Source organism: Coffea eugenioides, chromosome 1 (assembly GCF_003713205.1).
Source record: "Coffea eugenioides isolate CCC68of chromosome 1, Ceug_1.0, whole genome shotgun sequence".
Classification (NCBI taxonomy): domain Eukaryota; kingdom Viridiplantae; phylum Streptophyta; class Magnoliopsida; order Gentianales; family Rubiaceae; genus Coffea; species Coffea eugenioides.
In genome coordinates this window covers 2,128,510-2,145,564 of record NC_040035.1, presented here as the reverse complement: position 1 = coordinate 2,145,564, position 17,055 = coordinate 2,128,510, and the positions used below count along the sequence as shown (strand labels likewise).

Here is a 17,055-nt window from a genome sequence, read left to right as displayed (position 1 = left end):
TGCTTTGATGTTTTACTGTATCTCTGTTCATATTCTGTTATATGCTTTGTTTTTGTAGGATTGATAGAAGAATAGCTTCACGAACAGAGGTTAGAATTTTGAAGCTTCTTCAGCACCATCTATATGGCTAGACCTCAATAACTTTTGGCCTGCATTTCCTACAAATAGCCTATCAACGTTTAGAACAACTAGCAGTCTAGTTTTGTTTATTTTACGTGCTCTGCTTCTGTGGATTTTAAGTTGTTATTGCTAAAGTCATCTCACTCTGTTTAAAATTGTGATTCTGATAGGGTGTAAATTTCTCTTTTATTTTATAATTAAATTCCCCTATTACCTGACTGGATGTGAATTAATTGCTGGATTCTACTCATTTTTAGTATTTTGCACTTATTTCAGGGAGTAGAACGGAAATAGGATAACAGGTGGGAATTGAGCAGAAAAGGAATCCAGAGGGGAGAGCTTGTCCGAGTGGCACTTTTGGAACAGAAGGTGTCAAGCCCATTTTGGTAATTTTCGCAAAGGAATGACGACTGGAGGGTTGGCTTTTGCTTCTGAGGGCCGGCCGCAATAAAAAGAAGAAAAAATGGAGAGAAGGAGGCGGCTAGCTTTGATTCTTAGTTCTTTTTCGTCTTGTAGTTGGCCGCAATTGTTGACTTTTGCTTCTTAGTACTTGTTAGCTAGTTTTCTTCTTACGTAGGAAGATTGTGAGGAGCATTAGCTTTGCACTTCATTCTTGCTGTAGTTTTTTTTTCACTTGCATTTGGCTCCACGCATGTCAGGAGCAGAGATTGATAGCCTACTGTGTTTGACTTTTCCGCCTTGTACCGCTGGAGTGGTTTTGCTACACGAATGCTTGGAACACTAAATAGATTCACTTGCTGCGGGAGACTTTCAATTGCATTCTTACTGTTCGACGTATTGCAACTTCCAACATTTCAACGGACAATGGCCGCTGTTTCCTTTTCAATTTCCCGTGGATTTAGTTCATCAATTATGAGCTAAATTCCCAATTCTAGCCAAGGGACAACGGAGGTCTTGATTCGCCTAAACTTGTGAGATCGATTTAATTTAATCTTTTTCTTTTATTTATTGGTATTCACATATTCCCTGATTGCTATGCTTATGATTGCTTAATTAATTGGTTGTCTCGAATTCGGCTAATTAATTGATTGGGTAATCTATTGTCAATTGGGGTATTAAATCCGTAATTGTTTAATTACCTCAAAATAGTGACAACTGGCACGATTAGATTCGTGTCAGGGGGATACGTGGGCTAATTTAAGATAACCCTGGTAGTGCGTTATTTGGTTAGAATAGGGCTCCTCTAATACGTAAGGCAATTGGGAAATTAAATCTTACGGGCGTACCTAGGATTATTTCTCAATTAGAGCAGTGATTAACGGGCGTACCTTGATCACCGACACAGTAAGGAGGGGTTGACTGCCATCGCTTGTTTGGCAGTTCTAACCTATTTATTAGTAAATAATTGGAATTGCCTTTGCATCGATGATCAATTAGGTGAATCATTGCTGAAGTTATTCTTTGGCTAGATCTTTAATTAATATTATCTTGATTTTAGTGAGTTGCCATTTGACTTCTAATTGCCTACTTTATTTTATTGTTTCCTTGTTTTAATTAATTGGGATCTTTTATTTTTGTTGCTTTAAGCTCAGTGGATTGTTATTTAAATTCTAGTTAGTTATTTATTTTTATTTTCTTATTTGAATTTATTTGATTGTCATCGTTCCTATAAAATCACCCCCTGCGTTACTGTGGATCTCTTAAGAAACAAATATACCCAGTCTCTGTGGATACGACCCTACCTGCCCTGTCTACAAATTCATAATTATTTGTGAAAAGAAATAACCATTCCATTCGGGTATATCGGATCAAGCAAACTCTTCGGGAACAGGGTGAATCAAGTAACCCATTGCACACCTAGAGTCCCTGCTCCAGTACTTGGAATTGGGTTTTAGTCATTTTAACTGGCAATTAGGTTTTATTTTATTATTGCACAGGCTGACGATCTGTCAATTTTTGGCGCCGATGTCGGGGACTGGCGTTATTATTTGTTTCTTTTTAAATTCATGTTTTGTCCTAATTTTCTGGTTTCCTTCTAGTGTATGCCTCGATCCTCTCGTACAGGTGATTTGATTTTTGATCCTGAGGTAGAGAAGACCGCACGTAGAACGAGAAAGGAAACCAGACAGCTCAGAGAAGAGCACTCCAGTACTACATCTCAGAGGTCCGAGTCAGAAGTTGAACCAACAGATTCGTGTGGTGACACTTCAAGTGACTCTGACCAGGAGGAAGGCACCATGGCCAACGCACGAACACTAAGGGAGTTGGCTGCTTCTGATTTAAACCAGCAGCCTTTATGCATCACTTTCCCGAGTTTGAGTGAAAACACTTCATTTGAATTGAAATCAGGTCTAATTCACCTTTTACCCTCTTTTCATGGTTTACCAGGTGAAGAGCCATTTAAGCATCTGCAGGAGTTTGATGTCGTGTGCAATAGTATGAAACCCCCGGGGATCACAGAAGAGCAGATAAAAATGAGGGCATTCCCCTTCTCCTTGAAAGATTCTGCGAATGATTGGCTGTACTATCTGTCACCAGGCAGCATCACCACGTGGGACCAACTGAAGAAAAATTTTTTGGATAAATATTTTCCTGCGTCCAAGGCCGCAAGTCTGAGGAAAGAAATTTGTGGGATCAAGCAGCATCCAGGGGAGTCACTTTATGAGTATTGGGAACGGTATAAGAACTTGCTGCGCAGGTGTCCCCGGCAGCGAATAAGTGAGCAGTTGCTCATTCAGTATGTTTATGAGGGGCTCCTTTTCAGAGACAGGAGCATAATTGATGCTGCAAGTGGAGGGGCACTGATGAACAAAACCCCTCAGGAAGCACGGGAGTTGATAGAGGGAATGACAGAAAATTCATAACAGTTCGGGACAAGAGAGGATGTCCCAATACGCAAGGTGAATGAGATAGAGACACCTTCTGTCCAGCAGCAGTTGACTGAATTGACCGCGTTTGTTAGGCAACAGGCTGTGAGAAATGCATCATTGGCCAGGGTGTGCGGGATCTGCACTGGTATAGGTCACTCTGCAGACATGTGCCCAATGATTCAGGAAGAAAATGCAGAACAGGTGAACCTGGCTGACCACGCGCCCGCGCCAAGGAAGCAGTACGACCCTTACTCAGGCACCTACAACCCCGGGTGGAGAGATCATCCCAACCTCAGTTATGGAGGGAATAGGCAACCCAACTTTACACCGAACAGGCAGTCTAATTTCGTGCCAAATAGGCCACCAGGGTACCAGCAGCAATACCAACCCCGACCACCTCCGTCCCCAAACTCTGGTCCATCTTTGGAGGAGATGAAACAAATGATGGCAACCATGGCGCAGAATCAGCAAAGGGCGGACTCCGAAATGCAGGATATGAGGAATCAGATAAGTCAAATGGCCATAACAATCAACCGTTTGGGTTTCCAGAACCAAGGTAAATTGCCATCTCAGCCCGAATTGAATCCGAAGAACGTGAGCGCAATGACCCTAAGGAGCGGGAAGGAAATTCAGGGGCCTGAACCTGTAATCCCTAAGGGCAAGGATGAAGAGAAAATCGAAAATGAGCTTGAAAGGGAGGACAACAATGGTGCAGATCTAAGGGTACTTCCTGACCCAGTAATTACAGCTAAAACTAACCCGCCTCCTTTTCCTAGCAGGTTGGAAAAATCGAAGAAGCAGGATAAGGAGAAGGAGATCTTGGAGGTTTTTCGCAAGGTTGAGATAAATATCCCCCTCTTGGACGCAATCAAACAAGTACCAAAATATGCAAAGTTCCTAAGGGACCTGTGTGTCAACCGAAGGCGGTTGAGGGGAGATGAACGGGTTATTGTTGGAGAGAATGTGTCAGCGGTCCTGCAGAGGAAGCTTCCACCCAAGTGCGGGGACCCAGGTATGTTTACTATTCCCTGTAGGATAGGTAATACTGTGATCAGAAGGGCCATGTTGGATTTGGGAGCATCAATAAATGTCATGCCTAAATCTATCTATGCTTCTCTAAAATTGGGTCCATTAAAAGAAACTGGAATAATCATTCAATTAGCTGACCGAGCTAATGCATATCCTGATGGGTTGGTTGAAAATGTGTTGGTAAAAGTTAATGACTTGGTGTTTCCAACTGATTTTTATGTACTTGATATGGATGATGACCACTCCCCTGATCCCTCACCGTTGTTGTTGGGTAGACCTTTTATGAGCACAGCACAAACGAAAATTGATGTTAATAAGGGTACCTTATCCATGGAATTTGATGGGAAAATTGTGCATTTCAATATTTTTGACACTATGAAATTTCCTTCAAACTCCAACTTTAGCTCAGTTTTCTCTGTGAGTGCTATTGACCCTGTAGTGCAGGAAGTGTTTGAAACTGATGGCAGGGATGAGTTGGAGGTGGCTCTAACCAAGCACCTCGAGTTGGAGACAACTCCTGAGGTGGAGTGGAGCGAGGATCTAAAATGCACAATAGGAGCATTACACTCATTGCAGACCACCACGAAAAGGTATGAAGTCTTACCTATTTTTACTCCCGAACCTCACCAGAGGGTATTGCCATCTGTGGTGCAGGCACCTGTACTGGAGTTGAAACCTCTACCAGAGCACCTGAAATATGCATACCTGGGTGATAATGAGACACTCTCGGTGATTATCTCATCGGCACTGTCAAAAACTCAGGAGGAGAAACTGATCAGGGTCCTTAGAGAGCATAAGGAGGCGATAGGTTGGACAATCGCAGACATTAAGGGGATCAGCCCGGCCATCTGTATGCACCGGATTAGACTAGGAGAGGATGCCAAACCTGTACGGCAGGCTCAAAGGAGGCTCAATCCCCTCATGATGGAAGTTGTAAAGAAAGAAATTCTAAAATTGTTAGATGTGGGGATTATTTTTGCAATATCTGATAGCCCCTGGGTGAGTCCGGTCCAGGTAGTCCCAAAGAAGGCAGGGGTGACGGTGGAGGCCAATCAAACAGGAGAGCTCGTGCCAGTGCGCAAACTCACTGGATGGAGGCAGTGTATAGACTACCGTAGGCTAAACGCCGTCACTAAAAAGGACCATTTCCCTCTCCCTTTCATTGACCAGATGGTTGAACGTTTAGCTTGTAGGGCTTACTATTGCTTTTTGGATGGATTCTCAGGATACTTTCAGATAGCAATTGCACTAGAGGATCAAGAGAAGACAACCTTCACGTGCCCGTTCGGGACCTTTGCCTATAGACGAATGCCATTTGGGTTGTGCAATGCACCTGCAACATTTCAGAGGTGTATGGTAAGTATTTTTTCTGAATACGTGGAGAAAATTATTGAAGTTTTTATGGATGATTTCAGTGTGTATGGTGATAGTTTTGATACATGTCTAGATAACCTGAAGTTGATCCTGATAAGGTGTATAGAAACTAATCTTGTGCTTAATTGAAAAAAATGTCATTTTATGGTTGAGCACGGGATAGTCTTGGGTCATATTGTATCGTCTAAGGGTATCGAGGTTGACAAGGCTAAAATAGACACTATATCTGCATTACCTTACCCCGCGAATGTGCGGGAGGTGCGTTCTTTTCTTGGACATGCAGGTTTGTATCGAAGGTTCATCAAGGATTTTTCAAAAATTGGGGCCCCGTTGTTCTAACTTTTACAAAAAGAGGTGACCTTCGAATTCAATGACAAATGTGAGAAGGCCTTCGACAAGCTGAAAGAATTGTTGACTTCACCCCCAATCATCCAGCCCCCTGACTGGAATCTACCATTTGAGATCATGTGCGATGCCAGTGATCATGCTGTAGGGGCTGTATTGGGGCAGAGAGTAGGGAAGGCAGCTCACGTCATCTACTATGCATCCCGAGCATTGAATGGGGCCCAGTTGAATTACTCCACCACTGAGAAAGAGCTTCTTGCAGTAATTTTTGCTTTAGAAAAATTCAGGTCATATCTGTTAGGTGCTAAAGTGATTGTATTTTCTGATCATGCAGCATTAAGGTACCTGATGACCAAGAAAGATGCAAAGCCGAGGCTTATCAGGTGGATATTGCTACTACAGGAATTTGACCTGAAAATAAGGGATAAAAGGGGCTCAGAGAATTTAGTAGCTGACCATCTGAGTCGCATACCCGTGGGAGAGGATAGAGAACCATTGAGGGATGCATTCCCTGAAGAGCATTTATTTTCTTTAAACTCTCAATTGCCCTGGTATGCTGATTTGGTCAATTATTTGGTAACTAGTAATTTTCCTGCAGGTTGGCCAAAATCGAAGAAGGATAAATTGAAGAGCGACGCCAAGTATTTTATCTGGGATGACCCGTATCTATGGAAGAGGTGTGCAGATCAAGTGATGCGGAGATGTGTAAGTGAAATGGAATTTCAATCGATTTTAGCTTTTTGTCATACTTTTGCCTGTGGAGGTCATTTTGGACCCAGGAGAACTGCTCATAAGGTTTTAGAAAGCGGATTTTATTGGCCTTCATTGTTTAAGGATGCCTATGTGTTTTGTAAGTCATGTGATCGCTGTCAAAGGGTAGGCAATATAGCCCGTAGAGGTGAAATGCCCCAAGTCCCGTTGATTTTTGTCGAAATTTTTGATGTCTGGGGTATAGATTTCATGGGGCCTTTTCCTATTTCATTTGGTTTTTTATATATTTTGCTGACAGTTGATTATGTGTCTAAATGGGTGGAGGCTAAGGCCACTCGAACTAATGACTCGAAAGTAGTTGCAGAGTTTATCAGGTCTAATATCTTTGTGCGATTTGGGATGCCAAAAGCTATTGTCAGTGATAGGGGAACGCACTTCTGCAACAAAACCATAGCTGCACTGTTTCGCAAGTATGGTGTACTTCACAGGGTCTCAACGTCGTACCACCCTCAGACCAATGGTCAGGCGGAGGTGTCGAATCGGGAGATTAAATCCATTTTAGAGAAAATGGTACGCCCTGATAGGAAAGACTGGAGCCAAAGGTTGGAGGACGCACTCTGGGCCTATCGGACGGCGTACAAGACTCCTATAGGGATGTCACCATACAAGTTGGTATTTGGGAAGCCGTGTCACCTTCCAGTAGAGTTCGAGCACAGAGCTTTTTGGGCGATAAAGCAATGCAACATGAATTTAGAAGAGGCCGGTGCTCAACGGAAGCTGGATTTGCAAGAATTGGAAGAGATTCGGAACGAAGCTTATGACAATGCACTAATTTATAAGGAGAGAAGCCGGACATTTCATGACCAACAAATTTCAAGAAAAACCTTTGAAGTTGGTCAGAAGGTCCTCTTGTACCAGTCCAGGCTCAAGCTATTCCCAGGTAAGCTACGTTCCCGTTGGATTGGACCTTTTACGGTGACTCATGTTTTTCCCTATGGTGCAGTTGAAATCCAGAGTGCTAAGACAGACAGCAAATTTGTGGTGAATGGACACCGTCTCAAGTATTATTACGAAGGATTTTCAGGAGGAGAGGTGGAGACAATAAGGCTAGACGCACCACCGTGTCCTAATCAATGACACTTTACCATGTCTAGCCAAAGACGTTAAAGAAAGGCGCTCATTGGGAGGCAACCCAATTGTTTCTTTTAATTGTTTGTTGGTTTCGTGTCATAGTTTAAATCTGTTTTCCTTGAATTTGACTAATTTTGGGCGTTAATTTTCGTTTTTGCTGATTTGTAGGTGACCTTCGCTCATGACGCTCCCGCGTGATGACAAGCAGGAAGCTCACGATCAGGAATTTCTGGGAGCTCTCTTGCTCTCTTGACGTGCCCGCATCACGTTCGCGGGAAAGGTAAGGATTCAAAAAAAAAAAAAAAAAAGAACAAAGAAAATTTTTATTATCACCGTAGCTTTAGTTTCCAAAATTCAAAAAAAAAAACATTTTTTTCTCTCTTTTCTTTCTTTTCTTTCTTTTTCTTTGTTTTCTTTTTTCTTTTTTCTTATTTTCTTTCTTTCTTTTTCTTTCTTTCTTTCTTCTTCTTTCTTTCTTCTTCTTTCTTTCTCTTTTCTTTCTTTCTTCTCCTCTGTTTTTCTCTGCGTCGCACGCCGCTCGCATCTTGCTTGCACGCCGCCGCAGCTGCTGAAGATCCCACTGCGCGCCGCCATCTCAGCCACCCGCAGCTGCCACGCGAGCCAACCAGCACGCCGCGGGCCAGAAGCCCGCAGCCTCCTCGCCGCCGCCTCTCGTCCAGCCCACGAGCGACCACCGCCGTGCGCCAACAGCTCCTTCCCCAGCCCGTCCGCCTCTTCTTCTCAGAGACCGCCGTAGCCTTTCTCCCTCCATCGCAGTGGCGACGAAGCCCCCACCATGGCTGCGTGACTCCAGCTCCATTAAGCTCCGCAACCACCTTCTTCCATCTTCCCCCCTACTCGCGTCTCGCGCGTCGCCGCCGCAGGAGCTATCGCCAGCCCGCGCGCCACCGTTCCTCCTTGGCCGCAATCCGAAGCCCTCGCGCGAGCTCTCCTCTCTTCGATTCACCACCAGTCCGCGCGCCGCCTCTCACCACCACGCCGCTTTTCCCTCGCCACATCTTTACTCCCGGTGACCCTCAAGGTGGAGGTATTCGTCTAACTCCGGCTCTGTTTTGTGTCCAGCAATCGGTGTTGGTAAATTTTGCAATTTTACGTGCATCGGGCTATCTTGGATTTGATTGGGATTTATTTTGCCGCTTTACTTATTGCGTAAATTGAAGTGAATCGTTGGACTACCATGGAACCCACTGAGTGCTGTCTTGCTTGGATTTTTGTTGAAACTTTCTTAACTGGATTGTGCATTTAATTACTTTTCCAGGGCCCCCTTCTTTACATATTTAGTCACGTTTTGGGCCTCTGCTAATCCTACTGGGCATTGGCATTTCCATTGGAAATTTTGCTGGTTGGGTTGGCTATTTGAGACTATTCGTTTACTGGAGTCTGCCCCCAGTGGTACTGGTGGGAGTATTTTCACTTGACTTTGGTCACTCTATTTGGTTGGATGCCTAATTGTCTGCCTAGAGCTTGTGACTTTGTGTTCTTATTACATTTCTGAACTGCTAGTGCTTGATTTAGCATACTATTGGGGCAATTGTTGCAAGTTTGGGGTGCATCTTTTGATATTATGGATGGCCAAGTCTGGTGTTGCCTGGGTTGCTCAATCGTTGCAATTGTTGACGGTTGGAGTTTATTGTCTCAATTGGTGAATTCCACCAGTGGTACTGATTGGAATATTTTCCTTTCGAATTGCTGCTTCTTTTGGGTTGGGTGAAATTGTACAATTAATTGGCCGACTGGAGCCATTTGTTGAAATTTTGGGTAAGCTGAAATATTGCACTTGTTTGTTAACTTGGGAAGTTTCTATGCTATTTACATTGCTTCCTCCAGTTGGGTGCATCTAATTGAATTACTGGGAAATATTCTGACCATTGCTTTCGACTACTAAGTTCGTTGAGGTTCCTTTTGGGATTCTGGTTGAGTTATTTTTTGAAATTGTCTGATGAATTTGGGGACACTACTAGCAATTGATCTGCTCTGATATTGCTCTGTTGGTGGCACGTTCTCCTTCTTGTGATTGGATTAACACTTGGAACTATTGCTTTACCACTGCTCTACTCTGCTATAGCAATTTCATTGATTTTGGACTATATTTTGCACTAATGATACTGGTTGGAATATTTCCCCTTGCATGTGTCAGTTCTACTTGGTTGGATACTTGATTGACTGCTAGGCATGTGTGACTGAGTTATTCTTGTACAATTGGAGATATTTAGAGAGATTTTGAGTGGGCAAGTTGTGTCGCTTTCTATTGATATTTGGGAGGCACCGGTGGCTATTAAATTGTTATTGCTTTGAATTTGCTGTTTACATTACCTGTGGGCGATTTTTGTCTCTTGTTGATTGAAATGACATTTGGAGAAAATGGTAAGACCCTAGCCCTCTTCTTCTGCGCCTCCCCCATCGATGGCCTCTAATGTAAGTCGCACCACTTGCGGGCTCAGATTCACAACGTAGATGAGCGAATGACGAACATCACCCGCCAAGTGGCAAGAATGTCTCAGAACTCGGCTTCCCTCCACTGTTCCCTCCTATCCCTTAGCTGTTCAACAGGGAAGTTTCATTGTTCTCTTCGCTTTAATTACTTTATTACCTCCATTGAGGACAATGTAGGATTTAGGTGTGGGGGGAGCAGTTATGGTGCTAGTGTCTTTCGTTCATTTTCTTTTTCTTCTTTTTAGTGATTAGCTCGTATGTGATGCTAAGTTTGATGTTGGATTGTTGCCTCTATTTCTGCTATTGCCAAGTTTTAATAATAAAAGGGTATCGAGTTAATGTGGTTGAATCCAAAAACATTTCTTTGGTGAATATCGATGATTGTTTCATTCTTATAATTTTTGGTTAACTTTCCTAGGTATAGGGAATGATTATTGACATTTTCATGTGAATTGGTCCGGTTATTAACTTTAGTTCTCCATATTTGAAAATGAGGCTAGCTGATGCAAGTTTTCTTTTGGTTCTTGTGTTATATTGAGTTTTTGTGATTTTTAGCTATGTATAAACTTGACTGTACTCCGCTATTAGTTACTACTGAGTAACCGGGGATCTGCACCTAAAAGTGTTGATTCTCGCGTCAAAAGGTAGTAATTCCTATGAGTACGTGGTCACGTGGCGATAGAAGCTGAGTAACCGGGCTCCTTCATCTGGCCAACGTTGGAGTTCGCGTCAAAAGGCTCAAATGGCTAGCGACTAAGTCTTTTGTTACTATTGAAAAAAAAGAAAGAATAAAAAAAAAAGAGAGAAAAGTAGAAAAAAAAATGTGAAAAAAAGTGAAGGTTGTGTTAGTGTGTAATAAAAGTCAGCTTGCCGAATTATGGATTTAATGTTGAGATTTTGGTTAATAGTTGGAACATTTGCTGATAAATGTTATGCGTCATTCCTTGTTCTTAGATTAGTTAACATGAAATTAGAGAATCTTGTGGTTTAGAAGCTAATCGGAGTGATGCTTCTTGGACTTAACCATTGATGCTTGATTATTATTTTTCTTGGTATCTTGGCAATATGGTAGATGGAGTAATGACCATTGTCAAATATTGGTGTTTATTTGATGTTCTCATGCTTGAGGACAAGCATGGTTTAGGTGTGGGGGGAATTGATAAGTTGCAATTTTATCATTTATTTTATTATTAATTTCCCCTATTACTTGACTTGATATGGATTAACTATTAGATTCTACTCACTTTTTGTAATTTACATATATTTCAGGGAGTAGAACGAAAATACCATAATAAGTGCCAATTTGACAGTTATCAGGAAAGAGTTCAAGTAGCAGGCATCCAGGGTATTTTTGAAACAAGGAGACACAAGTCCTTTTTGGTAATTTGCGGAAGATAGAATAAAAGGAGGAAAGGAACGAAGGGTTGAGGGTGGTTTTCTCTTCCTCCGGAGTCCTCTCCGCAAGGGAAAGCGGGAGCGCCGCACAGCAGGTCCTCTCCGCAAGAAGGCCGGCAGCCGCACAGCACAGAGAGACCAATTAGATACGAAATGGAAATGGCAATTGATGAGCACTAGCTGGATGTTTTAGCCTTTGACTTTTCTTAGCTGTTTAGTTCTTAGTACTTACCTTTTCATTCCGTGGATGCGAGGAACAATTGGTAAAACATTAAATCATCTCCTGTTCCTTTGCTTTTCTTTATCCCTTTGACCAAATTTAATTTGCCCATCTTTCACCTGATGGCTGCGGCTTCCTCTTCAATTTTGCGTGGGATTTGTTCACCAAAAATGAACTAATTCCCTTTGTCTAGTCAAGGGACAATGGATGCTTTGGGTCGCCTAAAATTGTGAGACCGATTTAATTTTATCTTTTACTTTTATTTATTGGTATTCACATATTCCCTGGTTACAGTGCTTATGATTGTTTAATTAATTGATTGTCTTGGATCCGGATAATTAGTTAATTTGATAATCTATTGTCAATTGGGACGTTAAATCCGTAATTGTTTAATTGTCTCAAAATAGTGATAACTGGCATGATTGGATTCGTGTCAGGGGGATACGCGGGCTAATCTGAAATAACCCTGGTAGTGCGTTATTTGGTTAGAATAGGGCTCCTCTAATACGTAAGGCAATTGGAAAATTAAATCCTACGGGCGTACCTAGGATTATTTCTCAATTAGAGCAGTGATTAACGGGCGTACCTTAATCGTCGACACAGTAAGGAGGGGTTGACTGTCATCGCTTGTTTGGCAGTTATAACCTATTTATTGATAAATAATTGTAATTGGCTTTGTATCGATGATCAATTAGGTGAACCATTGCTGAAGTTATTCCTTGGCTAGACCCTTTGATTTTAGTAGATTGTTATTTAATTTCTAGTTGGCTATTTTATTTTTATTATTTTACTTTTAGTTGGATTGCTTAAATTGTCACCTCTGATATAAAAACACCCCCTTGTCACTGTGAATTTGAAAAGGAACAATTACTCCCAGTCCCTGTGGATTCGACCCTGCTTACCGCTATCTACAGAAATTACTTTTAGTTTGAACATGTTTTATTATTGCACAGGCTGACAACCTGTCATTAGTCTTAGAACAAAGGTAACAAAAAGAAACCCTTTCTTTCTGTAAGATTCCTAGCTCAAAAATGACATGGAATTTGCTCTTCTATCTTTATTGTAATGCAGGCAAACATGCCTTCCTGAGATTTTCAATCTAAAAGCTCCTCATCCAACTAAGTACTCTAAAAGTTCATTTGGTTATCAATTTGCTAGGAAAGAATGATAATGTGTTTACATTTATGAAATAGATTGTTAAATCAAAGTTTGACGGAACACAGAAAATTATAGTTTTTTTGTCTCTTCAGAACAACATACTCCAGTGAAAACATTACTAAATTTTTTTAAATCCATCCAATATCAGGTGATAAAAATTGTACAGCAAGATGATTTAGTTGCAAAATATCTGAAGTTTTAAAACGTCTGCTTCCAAGATGTTGTCTAGTAATGTAACAGTAAGGACTGAAGAATTATCATTTAGCAAGTTGATTGCAGGTTGCACTTAGAGATCTCAATTGTTAATTGTACTACCTTATAGGCTGTGAATTATGGAAGTAAATTGGCAATTTTGGAACTTTAGTTTGTTGAAGGTTAGTAGTCTGCTTTGTTGAACTTCTCTTGGCTTTTTCAGTCTGATTCAGAGAAACTTAACAAGTGCTGTTTCGGGAAGAAAACAATGTCGCTAACCATGTATTAAATTCAATTATGGAATACATGTGTTCAAGAGCAGATTATTTGATGTGGACAGTTAAGCAAAGTCAAAGCTGAAAACTTTACATCAACCGTACAAAATTCTTTGTGTTAAATAAGAACTAGCAGTTTACTTTTGCTCAGCTGATATGTCTGCTACCCCCAGTTGTATATCATGATTGCTGAAAGGTGCTAATTCTCTTTAAACTTGAGATTCTACAAGGATTGAAATGCTTACTCTGAACTTCCACCTCTTGGGAATGTATTTATCATCTTTCTCCAAATTATCTGATTATTGGTATTCTTATTATGTCTCTTAAATGATGGGATTCTACTTTCTTCAGCTGTGATCTCTTTACATAAATCCAATGGTCAATCGAGTTACTCTGACTGCCCTTGGTTGTGAGATTGGTAGTCTGATAATTTATAATACCAACCATCTTCTTCCACTACTTAATATTGGGTTTTAAGCAGTTTAATAACCAATGCATTAACTAAGACCTTAAAAAAAATTGTCATGTTTAAGACATTTTCAAGCAGCAGAGACTTGGTAGACTATCCTCTTCTGAAGTTTAAGTTCAAATGCAATGATATGAGATTTTAAGAGTAAAATAGTTGTAATTAGCTCTACTTGTTGCATCTTGCAGTCTCAAATAGTTCGCTTTTATGGCAATTCTGGGACCTCTGCCTCTCATTATTGCTATAGAACTTTTCTTTTATCAGTGTTTTGAACAAAAGCTATATAGTTTTTGTGATGCTTCTGGTACTTGTGGAATGAACAGAAAGATTTGATATCTGCTTACTGATTTACGTTGGAAAAGAGGAACAAAAAAAAAATATTGATTTAGCTTTCTGAATAATTGTCTAAACAAAAATGTCATGCAATTTCAAGTTACTTTCAAGCCTCCCTGTGTGATGCCCTTCTTGAAGGGTATGTGGCTGATTATGATTAGTTGATCATCTTTATAATCTCTCTGTCTCTTTGGCATTTTGGAATGGCTCTGCTCTTCACTCTTCACTATCTTCTCTGTTAATTCAATGAAACTAACAGCAACTTCCTGAATAAATCGTAAAGATAAACTCAGGTTTGTATGGCATTAATCACAGCTTTTCATGCCTTATTTGTTGGATTCACTGTTTCATTTGAAGCATATTGACGTCTTGTGTCAAATAATCAAATATACAAGATTTTCTGAAGCAATCAAGAATCATCATATCTGATTCTTATTAGTCCATGTTGCAGTCCAGTTTCCTTCATCATATTTCTATGGATTGAAATGGTAGCCATTTTCGATTCAGGGCATTACATGCGGCCAGTAGTACATTCATTCGTCTCAAATTAGCATCTCAATTCATGTTTTTTGCGTATTCAGATCAGCAGCTCTTGCTGCCATACGTATAGCTGGAATTGAACATCTTATTGCTTTGCTTGTGCTACAATTGCCAATGCCTAAAGGCCCCTCGGAGAAAATGTTGTGTTATTGCTGATTTGCCATGCCAGAAGAGGGAAGATAATGAGTTTATATAAAAGAAATGAAGCTTTATGTCAAAGTACGTCTAAGCACAGAAAATTGTTTCAGGTTTAAGCAATAGAATCATTGCTTCTACTTTCAGATTCTCAAGGATCTGACCATTTTACTGAGTGAACATTCAACTGCTATGTACTTTCCTTGGGCCAAAACCAAATCGATTGATATTGCTTTTTTCTTGTCAGTTAGCCTGATTCTTAGTCGGACCTCTTTTTTTTGTAAAAAAAAAAAAAAGTAAATAAATATAAAAGTCTAATGTGTTTCACCGTGGTGACAACTAGAGTTGAAATCACTAAATTCTTTCTTTCAAAAACAAAAAAAAAATATTTGTCTAGGACCAAGAAATAATATAGAGAGTTTGAGATAGGTAGAACGTGGAGTATATGCTCTACAAATGAAATTTGTCACTCATTAATAATCAGGGAGAGTTTATGTGTTTTTTGTAGAGGTGGCAAAATGGGCGGGATTTGCTTGGGTTTGAGATGGAACCGAATCATATGGGTTTGGACCCAACCTTACCCATATGTGTTTTGGGACTAACTTAGGCGGGGGATCACTTTGAGATGTGTTTAGATTGATCCTGCTCAATACCCAAATCTATTTTCTACATATTTTTTTCCTTTTAATTCATTTTTTATTTTTTATATAATTTTAATATTTTTGATTTATTAAATTTCTTTTAGTTTTATTAAATAAACGTGCAAGTACTTTGTACTCAGGATTTTCACCAAAAATTGGATTAACAAATAAAAAAAAAAAGATAGATATACAGCCATATTCCAACATATATCAAGATGGTCAAGGTACTTAGGGTGTTGAATATTTATCCTTATCATTGTCCAAGGATAACAGGTCTAAACTGACTGAAATGCTAGAAATTCTTGTGGATAATGACTAGGAAGACTACTAGATTGTATTCGCTGGTATGACTATAAAAATTGTTAAAGATAATTTTTGAATCTAAGACTCCGTTTGGATTGACTATTTTTTCAAAAAATAAGTTTTGCAAATACAATGTTACAGTAATATACAATAATTCAAAAAACATCCCATCCATATTAGTATATCACATATTTCAAAAAAAAAAATTATAGTAAAAATTTTTTATATACACTGCTACAATAAAATATTTCAAAAACACCCCCAAAAAACAGTTAATCCAAACGGAGTCCTTACTATTTGAGTGGATACCCAAGCATTTCCCAAAATTTTCCATCAATTAATGGGTACAATTGGGATTTACCCCATTTTAAATCCAATATCAAATTCCAATACCCATCTCATCCAAAGTCCCTATGGGCATGGGTAACCCATTGGGACTTGGGACAAATTGCCACCTCTAGTTTTTTGTGTCAATGAATATGTAATTTGAAGTCACAAAGCCTGATTATTTATCCAAGAATCAGAACGCAACACAGTTAGTGCGGAAAGGAAGAACTTTGACCCCTAACAAAGAAATTTTATTAAAGTCACCGTCAATTATTTGGCAAGTACAATCGTTAGCAGATGAAATTAATTAAACAAACAAGGAGTTCATAATCTTATTTGGATTGTATATGAAATTAATAGATTTCACAGTCTTATCTAGAATATTTTCATTAGTCAAAAACTGACCATTAGTTGATCCGATAAAAATTCTTGCTCCTGGCGCTTGAGGGAACCAAACAAAATAAGATGCACGTTCTAATTCTAATTCTTAAGGATCAGTAATTAAGACCAAATTATGATTCAAGTTGGAGAGGGTTGGGTGTGGGTGATAAGGTGGGAGGTATTGTAAGTAAGAGATCTCGAGTTCAATTTTATTTTGGACACAAATGATTCTCCTTCATAAATGCAACAACCATTGAGATATTGTCCACAATCAAAATAGTTGAGAAAGTTAAAGTAAAAATGCCAATACAAAAGCATCCAAATTTGTCAAACAATGACAGCCATTTCAAAACATCCAAATAATATGTTTTAAGGAATCGATATGGCAACACAAACAAGCGATTGAAATTAAAAAAAAAAAAAAAAAGAATCCGAGCATTGACCTTGGAAAGTTTTTCAGTAAAAAACCAAGCAACTTCCCAACATTTAAGTTTGTACTTTAGTTAAACTAACTCCTCAAATTTTTCAGCACTTAACTAAATCTTGCACATAAAACGTAAACAACACATATTGAGCGTGAAAACTAATCATAAATAGGACATGACTTGTTAAATTCCTTCTTTCAAGTTTGATTGATGCGCTAGAAAACTTCCTAAAGTATGAGAGAATAATTAAACAATTTTCACAAGTTAAA

At 39.7% G+C, this 17,055-nt stretch overlaps 1 protein-coding gene across 1 annotated transcript in view; it reads left to right on the top strand.

Annotated features, from left to right (window-relative positions):
* The window catches only part of LOC113760417 (putative disease resistance protein RGA3), a 32,774-nt gene extending 32,495 nt beyond the window's left edge, over nt 1-279 (top strand). Inside the window, exon 2 of the mRNA XM_027302986.1 lies at nt 59-279. The gene's annotated coding sequence lies outside the window, so the exon portion shown is untranslated. The remainder of the gene's footprint in view (nt 1-58) is intronic.
* The last annotated feature ends 16,776 nt before the right edge of the window (nt 280-17,055 follow it).